The 22,394-nt window shown below is 37.7% G+C and overlaps 1 protein-coding gene across 1 annotated transcript in view; it reads left to right on the forward strand.

Annotated features, from left to right (window-relative positions):
- Positions 1 to 22,394, forward strand: part of PCDH15 (protocadherin related 15) — a 1,792,715-nt gene that overhangs the window by 1,311,969 nt on the left and 458,352 nt on the right. The gene's annotated exons all lie outside the window — the stretch shown is intronic.

Below are 22,394 nucleotides of genomic sequence, written 5' to 3' on the forward strand. Positions count from 1 at the left end.
ACCATTTTGAGACAGTATGGGTAAATTTTTATTCATAATGTCTAATTATATCATTGAAGGAATGTCATCAAGTAACATGGCAGAAGATGAAATGGTTAGATAGCATCACCAACTTAATGGACATGAATTTGCACAAACTTCAGGAAATAGTGAAGGACACGGAAGCCTAGTGTTCATGGGGTCACAAATAGACACAATTGAGCGAGTGAACAACAACAAGCTGAAGTAGCAGCCCATTTGACTCTGCTTTTTTTCCCCCATGTATAAAGCATAACAAAGATCAGTTGGCATCATATACTTGGAAACTCCCAGAAATAACCCCAGCATTTTCTTAAATTCACTTCTCAACATTCAGCCCTAAGTCAGAGGACACATATATTAACAGGATGCCCTTTTGTCTTTTAAAATCCTGATATATTATTGGATATTATGCTTGGCTGTTTGGAGGGGGGAGCTAATGAATCCTGAATGTAAACATTTATTCATTAAAGACATATTTTAAAGAAACAAAAATTAAGTCATGTGTACATATTTTCTACATTCAATTCTTAATTATTTTTTAAATTTCAAATAAATCTATAAATTGGTGTTAGCCTAAAATTCACACCATAGACCTGCCTGTGTGATAAATATACATATCTAAGAATAAAAGTATAAGGCTAATAGATATTCTGTGTGTGTACACATGTGTACTCAGTCATGTCCCACTCTTTGGGACCCCACGAACTGTAGCCTGCCAGGCTCCTCTGTCCATAGAATTCTCTAGTCAGGAAGTGGGTTGCCATTTCCTACTCCATAGGATCTTCCCAATCCAGGGAATGAACCTTTGTCTCTTGTGTCTCCTGCCTTTGCAGGCAGATTTTTTACCACTGTGCCACCTGGTAATCCCAATAGATATCCTGCTTAGGCTAAAATATCTGTTTCTTCCTTAAATGTTAAAAAAAAAAAAAAATCTCTTTTAGAGCAGTCAAATTCCTAGGAGTCAACTATTTGGTTAGTTTTTGCTGTTCCTATGAAAAGCATTTAGGCTTCTGGGTTAGTAATATGGCTAGTGATGTCAGAATTTGTTGCAAGATATTTGATTTTATTTCTGACATTTGAGAACTGCAGTTTGGAGAAACCTCTCTGTGTTTGAACTTTTTTTTTCTTTTTTTAAAAAGAATAGAACACAGATTACTTCTAAGTGTAAATCATATTGCATTCCAGTCACTTTAAAGAGTTCTTGCCGAATATTTTACCAATTACTTTATGCAATATTTTACCCACTTGCTTTACTAGCAATAGCTCTTAAATGGTTGAAAACCACTTTTGTGTTTTCTGGAATAAATGATTACTGGTCTAGTTGGTTTGCATGAAAAAAAAATAACCTAAAAAATGGATAAATGTTATGATGTGTGCTGAGTGAAGAAAATAATATTATTTTTAAGCTAAATGGAGTAATTTTGCAGACAGAAAGGCTAATGGAGAGTTTGTCTAGACAAATATTTATAGGTTACCTAAAGTTGTAGGTCATGATATTATTTTGTTGAATATTAGTGAGAAGCCTTAATGATGTGAACATTGAACTTTTCTTTGAAAGGCTTAATTGAAATCATGACAAAAATATTTTTAGTTTCAATCTATTTTTCTGAGCTAATTTAAGTAGCTGGTATATCAATGAGATCCCAAGAGAAGGGGAATACTGACCTAATAAGACTAAAATCAATGAACCAGTGTGATGAATGTTTAACAGTACTTCATGTAATGAGAGAAGTAAAGACAGAGGTTACCACTTGAGAAGCAAAGTGTATTGACTTTATAAGGATCTTTGAGCATAATTTCCTCCTTGCTCCAGCTTATAGACCAAGCATCTCTAATTCCTATGCCATTTCGTGTTAGAGATAAAGCCGTATTCTAGATTTGTGGTAAATGATAATAATGACTAATGACTATTTATATTGTTCAGTTTGTCATGAACTGTGCTAAATTTTACAAACATATTAATTTAAATCCTTTCAGATAGTTACCACTGTAATGGTCATTTTATAAATGAGATCTCTGGGATACAGAATTTAAGTGACTTAGCCTTATACAGCTAATAAATTAACAGTATTTTCTTTTGAAATCATATATCTTGCATTAAAGTATATTCTATAAATCACAGAATGACCAAAGTTTATTCTTCATCATCATTTTTAACAGATCAATTCATTTGTAAACATTCTGTGAAACAAGAATTTTTATTTTACAGATTTAAATACTTACAGCAAATATTTATTCATCAAACATTATATTTTTATTGGCATGTAGAAAAAATTAGATATGTTTACTTGCAAAATTAGGCACTTATTCTGGTTATCAATCACTTCATAACAAAGCACCAAAATTTAGTGGCTTCAAATTGCAATCTTTAAATTTGTTCTTACACAATTCTGGCAGACCTGAGGGAACACCTCATTCATGCTCTGCACAGCATCAGCTAGGACACTTTGGCTAAGGGCTCTGTGTGTGCATGTTCTATCATTTTAGTCGTGTCTGATTCTTTGCTATACTATGGACTGTAGGCCACCAGGCTCATCTGTCCATGGGATTCTCCAGGCAAGTTTGCTGAAGTGGGTTATCATGCCCTCCTCCAGGGGTTCATCCTGAGCCAGGGATTGGCTCTTACATCTCTTACGTCTCCTACACTGGTAGTCGGGTTCTTCACTGCTAGCTCCATCTGGGAAGCCCAAGGGCTGGGTACCACTTTCTAAATAGTAAACTTAACAAATTGATTCTGGCTATGGGCTCTGGCTCAGTGAGGGCTGTGAGCTGGAGGCTTCATTTCCACTCCATGTAGGTTTTCCCTGAGCTGTTTGAGCTTCCTCACATTAAGGTGCTGGCTTCTAAGAAGAAGCTTCCCAAAAGAATTAGACAGAATGTTTATGAACTAGACTTGTAATTTGCAGTATCATTTCTGCTGTAGTCAATGCTCTGCCAGATTCAGGTAGTAGAAGTATATGCTGTGTTCTAATGGGAACAGCGTAGAGGTCATCTGTACAGAGAACATGAGGGCAAGGGCATTTTATTGTCACCATTGTAGGAAAACAATATCACCTATAGCAGAGGCATCAGGTTTTCATGTGCTCTTTTATATACCATTTTGGATCCACTTTGGATCCCAAGGGTTAAGAAGTGTAGCTAGTTTTTAAGTTTCACATTCAAATTGCTGAGTTTATGTCTGTTTTTTTTCTTTCTTCTTCTTCTTTTTTTCTTTTTTCTATTTTCCTTTGCTATTTCCATGCTGTGCTAAAATTTCTGGAATTTCAATAAATAAGATCTTATATACAGAGCAAGAGAACTATTTATGGCAGCTAAACAGGACATGATGGCTCTAATTGCATGCTTGCTGTTCCTTTCCTGAGCTAATTCTTCACATTTTGAAAGGTCTGACACCTGCTCACCTTCTGGGTTGAGTGAAATTTTCTAATTGCCTCAGTGGTATTCCTGACTTGAGAAACCATCCTTAGTTCTACCATCATGCATGCATATTTTATCAGCTCAGAAAAAAATGTGAAATGTAGTCTAGTGTTTAGCCCATGAACAAAGATATAATAAAAAATAATATGAATTTGATGTCTCAGGGGGCACTAAAGCAATTTGTAGCCCTCAATTAGTTATGGTATATTTATTAATTAGGTAAATAGCCACTGAACCTTGTTCTGTTTAGTCACCAAGTTGTACCCAATTCTTTTGGTACTCCATGGTTGTAGCCTGCCAGGCTCCTAAGTCTATAGGACTTCTCAACTAAGAATACTGGAGTGAGTTGCTATTTCTTTCTCCAGAGGATCTTCCTGACCCAGGGATTGAACCCATGTTGCCTGCACTGGCAGGCAGATTCTTTACGACGTTAACCTAGAATATGCTAAACTCAATTTTAATAGAGAAGACAAAAACTTGGATGAGATAAAATTCTTCTGAGAGTGTAAATTTATTCTTACTTTCTGACTCTCTTAAAGTTGTTATGCCTATGTGGTTGAAGATTTCTAGTATTATGGAAAACTGCAGAATTTGGAGAGTGTAGGATTGTGGTTCAATTGTCTTGATTTTCTATTAAAGACAAAGACAGTAAATCCTCACATAATTTTTTTCAGTGCTGAACAGTTGCATACATTTTGACTAGTTGGATTTACTGTTGAGTAAATTGTCCCTAGTTCAGTTCAGTTCAATCAGTTCGGTCGCTCAGTTGTGTCCGATTCTTTGCGACCCCATGGACTGCAGCATGCCAGGCCTCGCTCAGTTCAGTTCAGTCGCTCAGACATGTCTGACTCTTTGCGACCCCATGAATCACAGCACGCCAGGCCTCCCTGTCCATCACCAACTCCCGGAGTTCACCCAGACTCATGCCCATCGAGAGAGTGATGCCATCCAGCCATCTCATCCTCTGTCGTCCCCTTCTCCTCCTGCCCCCAATCCCTCCCAGCATCAGAGTCTTTTCCAATGAGTCAACTCTTCTCATGAGGTGGCCAAAGTACTGGAGTTTCAGCTTTAGCATCATTCCTTCCAAAGAAATCCCAGGGCTGATCTCCTTCAGAATGGACTGGTTGGATCTCCTTGCAGTCCAAGGGACTCTCGAGAGTCTTCTCCAACACCACAGTTCAAAAGCATTAATTCTTCAGTGCTCAGCCTTCTTCACAGTCCAACTCTCACATCCATACATGACCACAGGAAAAACCATAGCCTTGACTAGACGGACCTTTATTGGCAAAGTAATGTCTCTGCTTTTGAATATGCTATCTAGGTTGGTCATAACTTTCCTTCCAAGCAGTAAGCGTCTTTTAATTTCATGGCTGCAATCACCATCTACAGTGATTTTGGAGCCCAAAAAAGTAAAGTCTGACACGGTTTCCACTGTTTCCCCATCTATTTCCCATGAAGTGATGGGACCGGATGCCATGATCTTCGTTTTCTGAATGTTGAACTTTAAGCCAACTTTTTCACTCTCCACTTTCACCTTCATCAAGACGCTTTTTAGTTCCTCTTCACTTTCTGCCATAAGGGTGGTGTCATCTGCATATCTGAGGTTATTGATATTTCTCCTGGCAATCTTGATTCCAGCTTGTGCTTCTTCCAGTCCAGTGTTTCTCATGATGTACTCTGCATGTAAGTTAAATAAGCAGGGTGACAATATACAGCCTTGACGTACTCCTTTTCCTATTTGGAAGCAGTGTGTTGTTCCATGTCCAGTTCTAACTGTTGCTTCCTGACCTGCATACAAATTTCTCAAGAGGCAGATCACGTGGTCTGGTATTCCCATCTCTTTCAGAATTTTCCACAGTTTATTGTGATCCACACAGCCAAAGGCTTTGGCATAGTCAATAAAGCAGAAATAGATGATTTTCTGGAACTCTCTTGCTTTTTCCATGATCCAGCAGATGTTGGCAATTTGATCTCTGGTTCCTCTGCCTTTTCTAAAACCAGCTTGAACATCAGGAAGTTCACGGTTCACATATTGCTGAAGCCTGTCTTGGAGAATTTTGAGCATTACTTTACTAGCATGTGAGATGAGTGCAATAGTGCAGTAGTTTGAGCATTCTTTGGTATTGCCTTTCTTTGGGATTGGAATGAAAACTATCCTTTTCCAGTCCTGTGGCCACTGCTGAGTTTTCCAAATTTGCTGGCATATTGAGTGCAGCACTTTCACAGCATCACCTTTCAGGATTTGGAATAGCTCAACTGGAATTCTATCACCTCCACTGGAATTCTATCACCTCCACTAGCTTTGTTCATAGTGATGCTTTCTAAGGCCCACTTGACTTCACATTCCAGGATGTCTGGCTCTAGGTCAGTGATCACACCATTGTGATTATCTGGGTAGTGAAGATCTTTTTTGTACAGTTCTTCTGTGTATTCTTACCATCTCTTCTTCATAGCTTCTGCTTCTGTTAAGTCCATACCATTTCTGTCCTTTATCGAGCCCATCTTTGCATGAAATGTTCCCTTGGTATCTCTGATTTTCTTGAAGAGATCTCTAGTCTTTCCCATTCTGTTGTTTTCCTCTATTTCTTTGCACTGATCACTGAAGAAGGCTTTCTTATCTCTTCTTGCTATTCTTTGGAACTCTGCATTCAGATGCTTATATCTTTCCTTTTCTCCTTTGCTTTTCACTTCTCTTCTTTTCACAGCTATTTGTAAGGTCTCCCCAGACAGCCATTTTGCTTTTTTGCATTTCTTTTCCATGGGGATGGTCTTGATCCCTGTCTCCTGTACAATGTCATGAACCTCATTCCATAGATCATCAGGCACTCTATTTATCAGATCTAGCCCTTAAATCTATTTCTCACTTCCACTGTATAATCATAAGGGATTTGATTTAGGTCATACCTGAATGGTCTAGTGGTTTTCCCTACTTTCTTCAGTTTAAGTCTGAATTTGGCAATAAGGATTTCATGATCTGAGCCACAGTCAGCTCCTGGTCTTGTTTTTGCTGACTGTATAGAGCTTCTCCATCTTTGGCTGCAAAGAATATAATCAATCTGATTCCAGTGTTGACCATCTGGTGATGTCCATGTATAAAGTCTTCCCTTGTGTTGTTGGAAGAAGGTGTTTGTTATGACCAGTGCCAAATCCTGGAGTTTAATCAAACTCATGGCCATAGACTCGGTGATGCCACCCAACCATCTCATCCTCTGTCGTCCCCTTCTTCTCCTGCCTTCAATATTCCCCAGCATCAGGGTCTTTTCAAATGAGTCAGTTCTTCGCATCACGTGGTCAAAGTATTGGAGTTTCAGCTTCAGCATCAGTCCTTCCAATGAATATCCAGGACTGATTTCTTTTAGGATGGACTGGTTGGATCTCCTTGCAGTCCAAGGGACTCTCAAGAGTCTTCTTCAATACCACATTTCAGAAGTATCATTTTCTTGGCACTCATCTTTCTTTATACTCCAACTCTCACATCCACATGACTACTGGAAAAACCATAGCTTTGACTAGATGAACCTTTGTTGGCAATGTAATGTCTCTGCTTTTTAATATGCTGTCTATCTTGGTCATAACATTTCTTCCAAGAAGCTAGAATCTTTTAATTTCATGGCTGCAGTCACCATCTGCAGTGATTTTACAGTATAAAATAAAATCTGTCACTGTTTCCATTGTTCCACCATCTACTTGCCATGAAGGAATAGGACCAGATGCCATGATCTTAGTTTTCTGAATGTTGAGTTTTAAGCCAACTTTTTCACTCTCATCAGGAAGCTCTTTAGTTCCTTTTTGCTTTATGCCATAAATGTCATCTCCATATCTGAGGTTATTGATATTTCTCCCAGCAATCTTGATTCCAGATTGTGCTTCATCCATTCCAGCATTTCTCTACTGTGCATATAAGTTAAATAAGCAGAGTGACAATATACAGTCTTGACATACTCCTTTCCCGATTTGGAACCAGTCTGTTGTTCCATGTCCAGTTCTAACTGTTGCTTTCTGACCTGCATGCAGATTTCTTCGGAGACCAGTCAAGTGATCTGGTATGCCCATCTCTTTCAGAATTTTCCACAGTTTGTTGTGATCCACACAGTCAAAGGTTTTGGTGTAGTCAATAAAGCAGAAATAGATGATTTTCTGGAACTCCCTTGCTTTTTTGATGATCCAACAGATGTTGGAAATTTGGTCTCTGGTTCGTCTGCCTTTTCTAAATCCATCTTGAACATATGGAAGTTCATGGTATGTACTGTTGAAGCCTTGCTTGAAGAATTTTGAGCATTGCTTTGCTAGCGTGAGATGAGTGCAATTGTGCAGTAGTTGAGCATTCTTTTGCATTGCCTTTCTTTGGGACTGGAATGAAAATGACCTTTTCCAGTCCTATGGCCACTGATGAGTTTTCCAAATTTGCTGGCACATTGAATGCAGCTATTTCATAGTATCATTTTTTAGGATTTGAAATAGGTCAACTGGAATTCTATCACCTCCACTAATTTGTAGTGATGCTTCCTAAGGTCCACTTGACTTCTCATTCCAGGTTGTCTGGCTCTAGGTGAGTGATCACACTATCATGATTATCTGTTATGAAGATCTTTTTTGTATCATTCTTCTGTATATTCTTGCTACTTCTTAATATCTTCTGCTTCTGTTAGGTCCATACCATCTCTGTCCTTTATTGTGTCCATCTTTGCATAAACTGTACCCTTGGTATCTCTGATTTTCTTGAAGAGATCTCTAGTCTTTCCCATTCTATTTTTTCCCCTTATTTCTTTGCATTAATCGCTGAGGAAGGCTCTCTTATCTCTCCTTGCTATTCTTTGGAACTCTGCATTCAAATGGGTATATTTTTTCCTTTTCTCCTTTCCCTTTCACTTCTCTTGTTTTAATAGCTACTTGTAAGGCCTCCCCAGAGAGCCATTTTGCCATTTTGCATTTCTTTTTCTTGGGGATGGTCTTGATCCCTGCCTCCTGTGAAATGTCACGAACCTCCATCCATAGTTCTTCAGGCACTCTATCAGATCAAATCCCTTGAATCTATTAGTTACTTCTACTGTATAATCATAAGGGGTTGGATTTAGGTTATACCTGAATGGTCTAGTGGTTTTCCCTACTTTCTTCAATTTAAGTCTGAATTTGGTAATAAGGAGTTCATGATCTGATCCACAGTTCTATTCTGGTCTTGCTTTGGCTGACTGTGTAGACATTCTCCAGCTTTGGCTGCAAAAAATAGACTCAATCTGTTTTCAGTATTGACCATCTGGTTATGTCCATATGTAGAGTCTTCTCTTGTGCTGTTGGATTAGGGTGATTGTTGTGACCAGTGTGTTCTCTTGGCAAAACTCTATTAGTCTTTGCCCTGCTTTATTCTGTACTCCAAGGCCAAATTTTCCTGTTAGTCCAGGTGTTTCTTGACTTCATACTTTTGCACTCCAGTCCCCTATAATGAAAAGGACATCTGTTTTTGAGTGTTAGTTCTAGAAGGTCTTGTAGATCTTCATAGAACTGTTCAACTTTAGCTTCTTCAGCATTGCTGGTTGTGGCATAGACTTGGATTACTGTGATACTGAATGATTTGCCTTGGAAACAGTGATCATTCTGTCCTTTTTGAAATTGCATCCAACTACTGCATTTTGGACTCTGGTTGACCGTGATGGCTACTCCATTTCTTTCTAAGGGATTCTTGCCTGCTGCAGTAGATGTAATGGTCATCTGAGTTAAATTCACCCATTCCAGTCCATTTTAGTTCGCTGATTCCTAAAATGTTGATGTTCACTCTTGCCATCTCCTTTTTGACCACTTCCAATTTGCCTTGATTCATAGACCTAACATTCCAGATTCCTATGCAATATTGCTCTTTACAGCATTGAACCCTACTTCCATCACCACTCACATCCACAACTGTGTGTTATTTTTGCTTTGGCTCTGTCTCTTCATTCTTTCTGGAGTTATTACTCCACTTATTTCTAGCAGCATATTGGGCACCTACTGACCAGGGGAGTTCCTCTTTCAGTGTCCTATCTTTTTGCCTTTTCATACTGTTCATAGGGTTCTCAAGGCAAGAATACTGAAGTGGTTTTCCTTTCCCTTCCCCAGTGGCCCACGTTTTATCAGAAATGGTTAGAAATACCATATGGTTTAGAAATACCAAATGGTTAGAAATACCATAATATTAATGTGATAATATTGACATATTAACTTTGTGTTTAGTATGTATATTTTCTTTTATATATTGTGTCATGCAAAGTTCAGCATTTTAGAATTAGTTGCTTATCAGATTTAGTCATCTAGTAGCTAGAATCCACACTTGAATGAATTCTTCCCCATCCTTGTTTAAAGTCTTGGGTTATGTTCCAAGACTGCTGCTGCTGCTAAGTCACTTCAGTCGTATCCAACTCTGTGTGACCCCATAGACGGCAGTCCACCAGGCTCCCCCGTCCCTGGGATTCTCCAAGCAAGAACACTGGAGTGGGTTGCCATTTCCTTCTCCAATGCACGAAAGTGAAAAGTGAAAGTGAAGTCACCGAGTCGTGTCCGACCCTCAGCGATTCCATGGACTGTAGCCCACCAGGCTCCTCTGTCCATGGGATTTTCCAGGCAGAGATACTGGAGTGGGGTGCCATTGCCTTCTCCAATGTTCCAAGACTATCCTACCACAAATGCTTCCACTATAACCTGTCATAAAGAACTCTGTTTTTCACGTAACCATCAAAGAGAGCTCTACTACTTTATTTATGCTGCTCTCCCCTTCCAGGGAAGCTTTCTCAATTATTACAAGAGTGGTCCTGATTTCCAGTGATGTATGACATTTATAATTTCCTGTTGGCTCATACTCATTAAATGTGTTACAACCTGTGAAGTCTCTCCTCTCTTGTCTTTTATGAAACTATTGGTTCTTCACCTCTTGATGGCCATAGATTTCTCCTCTTAAATATTTGGATTTTTTTTTTTTTTACCCTAAAAGATATCTCTGTGCTTGGATTTATTTATTTATTCTAAAATCTTTAGAATATTCCAGATTTCTATCTTTAGAAGCCTTTCCCCCCCTTTTTTACTGTAGTTTTCACCTAGATTCATTAAGCCTACACCATTCTGTTCTTTACTCTCTGAACAAAGACTGCGTTCTTTTTTCTCTGATCTGTATATTGTAGACATGTTTTCTTACCTGAAATCTCCCCTGACTTCCAAGCTTACATTTCTCAGTTTTTCTGGATAGTTTTCCTGTACACCCGACAGATGCCTCATTATCCTCTCTAGTATATTCTGATGCCTCCACACCTACTCTCATGGTATTTGTGGGGTCTTGGTTGATTTGGACCTAGACTTCAGTGGCCCCTGCATCTCAAGCTCAATCTCCAAAGACATTCTCTATGAAATTTTACTTCATTATGTTTGATGCCTAGTTTACTGCCAAAAGGATCTTTGCTGGAGCTCAGATGATAAAGAATCTGCCTGCAATGCAGGAGACCTGGGTTCGATCCCTGGGTCAGGAAGATCCTCTGGAGAAGGGAATGACAATCCACACCAGTATTCTTGCCTGGAGAATCCAATGGACAGAGGAGCCTGCAGGGCTACAGTTCATAGGATCACAAAGAGTCGGACACGACTGAGCAACTAACACTGCTCCACTGCTGCTTACTGCCAAAATACCCCTTAAAGTCATACCCTCAACTCTGGGCCCATAAAATTAGAATACCATTCTGGTATGTTCTTTCACTCTTTAAATAAAGTTTCAATATTTTCCATCATATGCCAAATGAGTTTCAAAACTTTGAGTATAGTCTTTAAAGTAACTTTACATCTGACCATTTTCACTCTCTTCTAAATCGCATAAAGCAATTTCTCCAGAAATAGAGTTCTGCATATAACCTGGATTTCTCTGAGAATTAACCTCTGTTTTCTCCACTTTGTTTCATATATTAAGCCTATAGCTTTTATTAAAGCTTCATCAATAATATGCAATAATAAATATGTCCTTAAAATTAAGTTTTTCTGTTATCTGCATGTGTTTCTACCATAAGCACTGAGCTCCCCATTGTGTTGCAGTCCTTCACCCTCTTCTCTTTCACTAGTATATTAGCTCTTCAATTTCCTACTTATTATTATATCTTAAACATAACCCATTCTTTTCTCATAGTAAATGTTGAGAAATTATTGAATTGAATTAAAATTTCAAGAAACACATATTGTACACTAAGAAGATACTGGATATAAACAGGGATAACTATGGCTTCTGCCTTCTCACTCACAATGAGAGTTTATCATAAGCATGCCTATGTAAATAATATATAATTATTTAATATAAATACCTTTTATCCAAATATTAGCTTATTAACCATGGTGTATATACATGTGTGTGTGTATATGTGTATGTATGTATGTGTGTATATATATGTATATATATAACCTTTTAATACACTTTTAATGTTTTCCAATTAGAATTGCAAGCATATCATATTTGACCATTATCTAGTCAAGAAGGAGTCTAATAGGTGTTCTGGATAAAGTAAGCATATGTCCCGATTACCATAGAGAGGTATTACAGTTGTTTACAGTTGTTGTCCCAGCACATTGTTTGCAATGCTTCCTTCTCATTTCAGTAACGTTTTAAATATTAAATTATATCCTTCTTGGCCTTTAGGCCAATTATTTTCAAGCTGAGTCCTACAGAGCTCTTTTAGTGCCAGCAAAGTGATGAAAAAAGAAGGAAACAATTGTCAACTCTCAAACTGCCTATAATCTTTTAATGAGAAGACTGTCAAAGTAGATTGAAGGGGAAAATGATGAATAATATATCTTGGTCAAAACATTGCATTTTCTGCCAATTTATTTCCTCCCATCAACAGTCACACCTATAGGCCACTAGTAGCAAATTATCAAAGACACTTCAGAATTAAGTTGGGGAAATAATAGCTAAACACCAAACAAACAAAAACTGGAATTCTAGAGTGCAGAAGTGTATTATTGTATTACGGTAATTCTGAAAGGTTATGGGCAATTATAAGAGAGAAAAAGAATCATTCACTTTTTTATTCCTTGGTCAAACTTCATGTGTGAATAGACTCAGCTATATATAACTTCATTTATAGACAATGTGAAAATATGTTTAATTGTGGAACAATTAACAAATAAGAAATAATCAGAGGAATTGAGTGTATTAATATTAAAGGGACAAAGTCATGATTTTTTCCAGTAATAAGACAGAAGTCTAACTTTTCTTGTCGAAAAATTTGTTTAAAATATTATTTCAAATTAGCACAGGAGATATGTTCTCCTATGAAACACAGAAAAAGAGAAAAGACACAAAGTCATTTGACTTGAACTTGATGTTGGTAACTGCATAAGCATTTATTCTTGAACTATCTGATGGTTTACTAAATTATGCAGAAACACTGTGCAAAGTTGTTTCTTATAACAATATAAGGAAATTTGTAAGAACACAAAGTACAGGTTAAAGCCTGTGTGATGAGAATGTTGCTTACTGTCTCAAAACAGTTTAGGTTTCTCATCTATAAAGTGGGGATCATACTATCTAATATATGGGATTTTTGTGAACACTACTAAAGAAGATTTGTGAAGCACACTTAAATTGTTCCAAGCAAATACTAAGGATTTAATAATATTCAGCTATTTCTATTATTATTGTCATTTCCTGTGGAACTTCATCATCTGGCTGAGTATTTACTCAGAAAGTCATGGGAGGAAGTGGCTGTTTCAAATTTGTTTTTAACTGAATTACTTTTTAACTGAAATTCCAGCTTTAAAAACTGTTATATACATTGATAGTCCTAATTTGTTCTGATTGTGCTACTCCTAATTAGTTCAGCATAATTTTGGTTCTTTAAAAAAATGTAATACCTGGAATTCCCTGGTGGCCCACTGGTTAGGGCTAAGCACAAAGCCTTTGACTGTGCAGATCACAACAAACTGTGGAAAATTCTTAAAGAGATGGGAATACCAAACCACATTACCTACCTCCTGAGAAACCTGTATGCAGGGCAAGAAGCAACACTATGGGCTGGTTCCAAGTTGGGAAAGGAGTACATCAAGGTTATAATTTGTCACCCTGATAATTTAACGTATATACAGAGTACATCCTGTGAAATGCTGGGCTGGATGAAGCATAAGCGGAAATCAAGATTGCCAAGAGAAATATCAATAACCTCAGTTATGCAGATGACACCATCCTTATGGCAGAAAGTGAAGAGGAACTAAAGAGCTTCTTGGTGAAGATGAAAGAGGATAGTGGAAAAGCTGGCTTAGTTAAAAAAAAAAAAAAAAAAAACAAAAAAAAACAAAAAAAAAAAACTAAGGTCATGGCATCCAGTCTCATCACTTCATGGCAAATAGATTGGGAAAAAATGGAAACAGTGACAGACTTTATTTCATTAGGCTTCAAAATCACTGCAAGTGGTGACTTCAGCCATGAAATTAAAAGATGCTTGCTCATTGGAAGAAAAACTATGACAAACCTAGACAGTGTATTTAAAAGCAGAAACATCACTTTGCTGAAAGATGTCCATCTAGTCAAAGCTATGCTTTTTCCAGCAGTCATGTACGGATGTGAGAGTTGGAGCAAAAAGAAGGCTGAGTGCTGAAGAATTGGCACTTTTGAACTATGGAGCTGGAGAAGACTCCTGAGAGTCCCTTGGACTACAAGAAGATCAAAACAGTCAATCCTAAAGGAAATCAATCCTGAATATTCATTGGAAGGACTGGTGCTGAAGCTGAACTTCAAATACTTTGACCACCTAATGCAAAGAGCTGACTCATTGGAAAAGACCCTGATGGTGGGAAAGAGTGAAGGCAGGAGGAGAAGGGGATGACAGAGGATGAGATAGTTGGATACCATCACTTACTGAATGGACATGAGTTTGAGCAAACTCCAAGAGATAGTGAAGCACAAGGAAGCACTGGCATGCTTCAATTCATGGGGTCATAAAGAGTTGGACACAACTCAGTAACTAAACAACAGCAACTTTCACTGCTGTGGTGTTGGATTTAATCTCTGTTTGGGAACTAAGATCCCACAAGCTGTGAGGCACTGCTGAGAAAACAAAATAAAAAATGTGATACCTTTACCGAGAAGAAACATAGAATCATTAAAAACAAAACAAACAAACAAACAAAAAAGATTTGGCACACTCGCTTCTTGTGCTGAATTAATTATGCAATATATTATTGCTTTGGGAAGAAGCAGTAGCTGATGCAAAATGCCACAACTAATACCATGAGCCAAGAATATATCAATGCATCAAATTTTAAATGTCTGCTGGGGAGGTAAGTGTCCTGCTCCCTTTCCCTCTCTCTCTCATTTTTTCTTTTTATAAATATAAAAACAATGATTTCTTGGTCAGTCCAAAGATGGCAGAGGAATAGGATGGGGAGACCACATTCTCCCCCACAAATTCATCAAAAGATCATTTGAATGCTGAGCAACTTCCACAAAACAACTTCTGAACACTAGCAGAGGACACCAGGCACCCAGAAAGGCAGCCCATTCTCTTCGAAAGGAGGTAGAACAAAATATAAAAGATGAAAAGAGAGACAAAAGAGTTAGGGATGGAGACCATCCTGGGGAGGGAGTAGTGAATAATGCAATAACTCAGATCAAAAGCACTCTGTAGGGAACCAACAGTAGAATAACTGAGGCAGAAGATAGGATAAGTGAGGTGAAAGATAAAATGGTGGAAATAAATGAAGCAGAGAGGAAAAAAGAATTAAAAGAAATCAGGACAACCTCAGAGACCTCTGGGACAATGTCAAATGCCCCAACATTCGAATCATAGGAGTCCCAGAAGAAGACAAAAAGAAAGGCCATGAGAAAATACTTGAGGAGGTAATAGTTGAAAACTTCCCTAAAATGGGGAAGGAAATAGCCACCCATGTCCAAGAAACCCAGAGAGTCCCAAACAGGATAAACCCAAGGTGAAACACCCCAAGATACATATTAATCAAATTAACAAAGATGAAACACAAAGAGCAAATATTAAAACAGCAAGGGAAAAATAACAAATAACACACAAGGGGATTCTCATAAGGATAACAGCTGATCTTTCAATAGAAACTTCAGGCCAGAAGGGAATGGCAGGACATACTTAAAGTGATGAAAGAGAAAAACCTACAACCCAGATTACTATACCCAGCAAGGATCTCTATCAAATATGAAGGAGAAATCAAAAGCTTTACAGACAAACAAAAGCTGAGAGAGTTCAGCACCACCAAACCAGCTCTTCAACAAATGCTAAAGGATCTTCTCTAGACAGGAAACACAGAAAAGGTTTATAAGCTTGAACCCAAAACAACAAAGTAAATGGCAACGGGATCATAATTATCAGCAATTACCTTAAATGTAAATGGGTTGAATGCCCCAACTAAAAGACAAAGACAAAGAATGGATATGTAAACAAGATCCCTATATATGCTGTCTACAAGAGACCCACCTCAAAACAGGGACACATACAGACTGAAAATGAAGGGCTGGAAAAAGATATTTCATGCAAATTGAGACCAAAAGAAAGCAGGAGTAGCAATATTCATATCAGATAAAATAGACTTTGAAATAAAGGCCATGAAAAGAGACAAAGAAGGATGCTACATAATGATCAAAGGATCAATCCAAGAAGAAGATATAACAATTATAAATATATATGCACCCAACATAGGAGCACCACAATATGTAAGGCAAATGCTAACAAGTATGAAAGGGGAAATTAACAGTAACACAATAAGAGTGAGAGACTTTAATACCCCACTCACACCTATGGATAGGTCAACTGAACAGAAAATTAACAAGGAAACACAAACTTTAAATGATGCAATGGACCAGTTAGACCTAATTGATATCTGTTGGACATTTCATCCCAAAACAATGAATTTCACCTTTTTCTAAAGTGCACACGGAACATTCTCCAAGATAGATCACATCCTGGATCATAAATCTAGCCTTGGCAAACTCAAAAAAATTGAAATAATTTCAAGCATCTTTTCTGATCACAATATAGTAAGATTAGACATCAACCACAGGACAAAAACTGTTAAAAATGCAAGCATACGGAGGCTAAACAACACGCTTCTGAATAACCAACAAATCACAGAAGAAATCAAAAAATAAATCAAAATATGCATAAGTGAAGTGAAGTCACTCAGTCGTGTCTGACTCTTTGCGACCCATGGACTGTAGCCTACCAGGCTCCTAGGTCCATTGGATTTTCCAGGCAAGAGTAATAGAGTGGGCTGCCATTTCCTTCTCCAGGGGATCTTCCTGACCCAAGGATTGAACCCGGTCTCCCACATTGTAGGCAGATGCTTTTACCTTCTGAGCTACTAGGGAAGCCCCCCAAAATATGCATAGAATCAATGAAAATGAAAACATGATAACCCAAAACCTGTGGGATTCCATAAAAGCAGTGCTAAGGGGAAGGCTCATAGCAATACAAGCTTACCCCAAGAAACAAGAGAAAAATCAAATAAATAACCTAACTTGACACCCAACGCAACTAGAAAAAGAAGAAATGAAGAACCCTGGGGTTAGTAGAAGGAAAGAAATCATAAAAAAATTAGGGCAGAAATAAAGACAAAAGAAACAAGACCATAGCAAACATCAACAAAGCTAAAAGCTGGTTCTTTGAGACAATAAATAAAATAGACAAACCAATAGCCAGACTCATCAAGCAAAAAAGAGAGAAGAATCAAATCAACAAAACTAGGAATGAAAATGGAAAAATGACAACAGACAACACAGAAATACAAAGGATCATAAGAGACTACTATCAGCAACTATATGCCAGTAAAATGGACAACTTGGACGAAATTGATAAATTCTTAAAAATATAACCTTCCAAAACTGAATCAGGAAAAAATAGAAAATCTTAACAGACCCATCAGAAGAACGGAAATCAAAACTGTAATAAAAAATCTTCCAACAAACAAAAGCCCAGGACCAGATGGCTACACAGGTGAATTCCACCAAAAATTTAGAGAAGAGCTAACACCTATCCTACTCAAACTCTTTCAGAAAAATGTAGAGGAAGGTAAACTGCCAAATTCATTCTATGAGGCCACCATCACCCTAATACCAAAACCTGACAAAGATTCCACACAGAAAAAAAGAAAAGAAAACTATAGGCCAATATCACTGATGAACATACATGCAAAAATGCTTAACAAAATTCTATCAAACAGAATCCAACAACATATTTAAAAGATCATACATCATGACCAAGTGGGCTTTATCCCAGGGATGCAAGGATTCTTTATTATTTGCAAATTAATCCATGTGATACACCACAAAACAAATTGAAAGATAAAAAATATATGATTATCTCAATAGATGCAGAGAAAGCCTTTGACAAAATTCAACATCCATTTATGATAAAAAACATGAAACAGAAAACAGGTATAGAAGGAACATATCTCAAAATAATAAAAGCCATATGTGATAAACACACAGCAAACATTATCCTCAATGGTGAAAAATTGAAAGCATTTCCCCTAAAGTCAGGAACAAGACAAGGGTGCCCACTCTCACCACTACTGTTCAACATAGTTTTGGAAGCTTTAGCCACAGCAATCAGAAAAGAAAAAGAAATAAAAGGAATCCAGATTGGAAAAGAAGTAAAACTCTCACTGTTTGCAGAGGACATGATCTTGTACATAGAAAACCCTAAAGATTCCACCAGAAAATCACTAGAGCTACCCTGGGATTTCTTTGGAAGGAATGATGCTAAAGCTTAAACTCCAGTACTTTGGCCACCTCATACGACGTGTTGACTCATTGGAAAATACTCTGATGCTGGGAGGGATTGGGGGCAGGAGGAGAAGGGGACGACAGAGGATGAGATGGCTGGATGGCATCACTGACTCGACGGACATGAGTCTGAGTGAACTCTGGGAGTTGGTGATGGACAGGGAGGCCTGGCATGCTGGTCGCATGGCCAGCTGGTCGCATGGGGTCGCAAAGAGTCGGACATGACTGAGCGACTGAACTGAACTGAACCAATGAATATAGTAAAGTTTTAAGGATATAAAATTAACACACAGAAATCCCTTGTATTCCTATTCACTAACAATGAGAAAACAGAAAGATAAATTAAGGAAACAATTCCATTCACCATTGCAATGAAAAGAATAAGAAACTTAGGAATAAATCTACCTAAATAAACAAAAGACCTATATATAGAAAACTATAAAACACTGATGAAAGAAATCAAAGATTACACAAATAGATGGAGAAATATACATGTTCAAGTATCGGAAGAATCAATATAATGAAAATGAGTATACTACCCCAAGCAATCTATAGATTCAGTATAATCCCTATGAAGCTACCAACAGTATTTTTCACAGAGCTAGAGCAAATAATTTTGCAATTTGTATGGAAATAGAAAAAACCTCGAATGGCCAAAGCAATCTTGAGAAAGAAGAATGGAACTGGAGGAATCAACCTGCCTGACTTCAGGCTCTACTACAAAGCTACAGTAATCAAGACAGTATGGTACTGGCACAAAAACAGAAATATAGATCAATGGAACAAAATAGAAAGCCCAGAGATAAATCCACGCACCTATGGACACCTTATCTTTGACAAAGGAGGCAAGAATATATAATGGAGAAAAGACAATCTCTTTAACAAGTGGTGCTGGGAAAACTGGTCAACCACTTGTAAAAGAATGAAACTAGAACACTTTCTAACATCATACACAAAAATAAACTCAAAATGGATTAAAGATCTAAATGTAAGACCAGAAACTATAAAATTCCTAGAGGAAAACATAGGCAAAACACTCTCTGACATATATCACAGCAGGATCCTCTATGACCCACTTCCCAGAGTGATGGAAATAAATGCAAAATAAATAAATGGGACCTAATTAAACTTAAAAGCTTTTGCACAACAAAGGAAACAATAAGCAAGGTGAAAAGACAACCTTCAGAATGGGGAAAATAATAACAAATGAAGCAACCGAAAAAGAATTAATCTCAAAAATATACAAGCAGCTCATGCAGCTCAATTCCAGAAAAATAAACAACCTAATCAAAAGATGGGCCAAAGAACTAAACAGACATTTCTCCAAAGAGAACACACAGATGGCTAACAAACACATGAAAAGATGCTCAGCATCACTCATTATCAAAGGAATGCAAATCAAAACCACAATGAAGCACCATCTCACGCCAGTCAGAATGACTCCTATCAAAAAGTCTACAAAAAATAAATGCTGGAGAGGGTCTAGAGGAAAGGGAACCCTCTTACACTGTTGATGGGAATGCCAACTAGTACAGCCACTATAGAGAACAGTGTGGAGATTTCTTAAAAACTGGAAATAGAACTGTGATATGACCCAGCAATTGCACTGCTGGGCATACACACCAAGGAAACCAGAATTGAAAGAGACACGTGTACCCCAATGTTCATCGCAGCACTGTTTACAATAGCCAGGACATGGAAGCAACCTAGATGTCCATCGGCTGATGAATGAATAAGAAAGCTGTGGTACATACACACAATGGAATATTACTCAACTATTAAAAAGAATGCATTTGAATCAGTTCTAATGAGGTGGATGAAACTGGAGCCTATTATACAGAGTGAAATAAGTCAGAAGGAAAAACACCAATACAGTATATTAATGCATATATATGGAATTTAGAACATTGGTAATTATGACCCTATATGTGAGACAGCAAACGAGACACAGAAGTAAAGAACAGAATTTTGGACTCTGTGGGAGAAGGTAAGGGTGGGATGATTTGAAAGAATAGCATTGAAACATGTATAGTACCATATGTGAAAAAGATTGCCAGTCCAGTTGTGATGCATGAGACAGGGTGCTCAGGACAGGTGCACTGGAATGACCCTGAGGGATTGGGTGGGGAGGGAGGTGGGAGGGGGATTCAGGATGGGGGACACATGTACACCCATGGCTGGTTCATGTCAATGTATGGCAAAAACCACTACAACACTGTAAAGTAGTTAGCCTCCAATTAAAAGTAATTAATTAATTAAAAAAAAAACACAATGATTTCAATAAAGTTTTTCAAATTGTGCCATAAAAGCTGTAGTTCTACAGAGGCATCTCTCAGACTTCTTCTACAGTTAAAGATAGGACTTCTGCTTTGTATAATATTTAAAATTCTGCTTTTTTCCCACTTACTAATATAGAAAAAAATATTGTTGTTTACTCTGATTTTAAAAAAGGATTAGCTGCTAATCATAAATTATACAGAGAATTAAATTTTAATTATGCACACTAAAAATTGGAAACCTTCAACCCTCGAAGCTCCATTTACAGGAAAACAGTTATTAATTTTTTAAAAAATATTTATTTGACTGCATTGGGTCTTAGTTGCTTGTTGTGGACTCAGTTGTTGTGGTGTGTGGGTTTAGTTGATCTGCATCATGTGGGATCTTGCTTTTTGGACCAGGGATGGAACCTGCATCCCTTGCATTGGAAGGTGAATTCTTAATCTCTGGACCACCAGGGAAGTCCCGAAAGAAAACCATTATTAATTTGATGCATGCTTTTCCAAATATCTGGATCTTGTTTGAGGCAATCACATTTTTGTTTTTTTAATTTAAAACAAACCAAATTACTCTGTCCTATGTAAAGCTGAAGCATTAGTTGTTCACTGGGCCTCTCAGAATCTACTGGTGACTTGTTTAAAGGGATCCATAATTGGGAAACACAGATCACTACATGTTGTGGTTGTAGGTGCAGATAATGTGGTCTGGAAGTGATTATAGGGATAGGATGTATTCTTGAGTCACATGCTTACTCTTTAACTAAGTTGAATAGAACTTGTGATGGTTAATTTTATGTGGCTCCTAATCTAGGCCATGGTACCCAGGGATTGAACCCATATCTCTGGCTCTCTTGCATTTGCAGGCATTCTTTATAGCTTTGATCCCTGGATTGGGAAGATCCCTTGGAGTAGGAAATGGTAACTCACCCCAGTATTTTTGCCTGGAAAGTTCCATGGGCAGAGGAGTGTGGTGGGCTACAGTCCACAGGGTCACAAAGAGTTGGACATGACTGAGCACACATACATTTTAATTAGACTATGAATAAAACAGATTACTTTTCATAATATGGGAAGAGGTGTCCTCATTCTATCAGTTGAAAGTCTTAAGAAAAAAGATTGATTTCCCCTCAAAAAGAGGAAATCCTGCCAGCAGATGGCCTTTGGATTCAAACTCTAACATCATTTCTTCCCTGGGTCTCCAGTTTGATGACTTGCCCAGCGGATTTTCGATTTGCCGGCCTCCACTATCGCAGCCTGAATCAATTCCTTAAAATAAATCTCTCTCTCAATCTTTGCGTGTCACTATAGATGGAGAGATAGATAAAAAGATAGATAGGTAGATAAACAAACCTGTATAATCCCCCAATCTCTGTCTTTCTCTTACTCTCAGTATGAGTGGTAATATACACACATATCATACTGGTTTTGTTTTTTAGGACAACCCAGTACCGAGCCCCTAATGAAACTGTGTTTAACTGGCAAAAGTAATTTTTCTAAGAAAGCAGATGTATTGTTAAGAATGGGAAATGTATTCTGGGCAAATGAAAACCCAAATATATAAGGCAAATATGTAATCAAGCCATCACTAATTCTTATCTAGAGACCTACTATAGCTGTCTATCAGGTCTACCTGAAACTGAGTCAAAATAGTGTTGAAAAGAAGATACCAGATCATCCAGTTTCTCTGCTTCAGTGCTCTGATAGCACCTCATTTAATGATTTTAAGTGTCTTCCTATAATGCCTTATCCATTTTCACATTTTTCTTTCTTTCCCCACTGCTATAGACTGAAAGCTTGTTCCACACTTCCCTACCCCCCATTCATATGAGGAAACCTAATCCCTAGTGTGATGGTATCTGGAAGTGTGGAGCCTTTGGGAGGTGATTAGGTCATGAGGGAAGAGGCACCTGAATGAGATTAGTGCACTTTAAAAAGAG

This window comes from Bubalus kerabau, chromosome 22, assembly GCF_029407905.1.
Source record: "Bubalus kerabau isolate K-KA32 ecotype Philippines breed swamp buffalo chromosome 22, PCC_UOA_SB_1v2, whole genome shotgun sequence".
Taxonomy (NCBI): domain Eukaryota; kingdom Metazoa; phylum Chordata; class Mammalia; order Artiodactyla; family Bovidae; genus Bubalus; species Bubalus kerabau.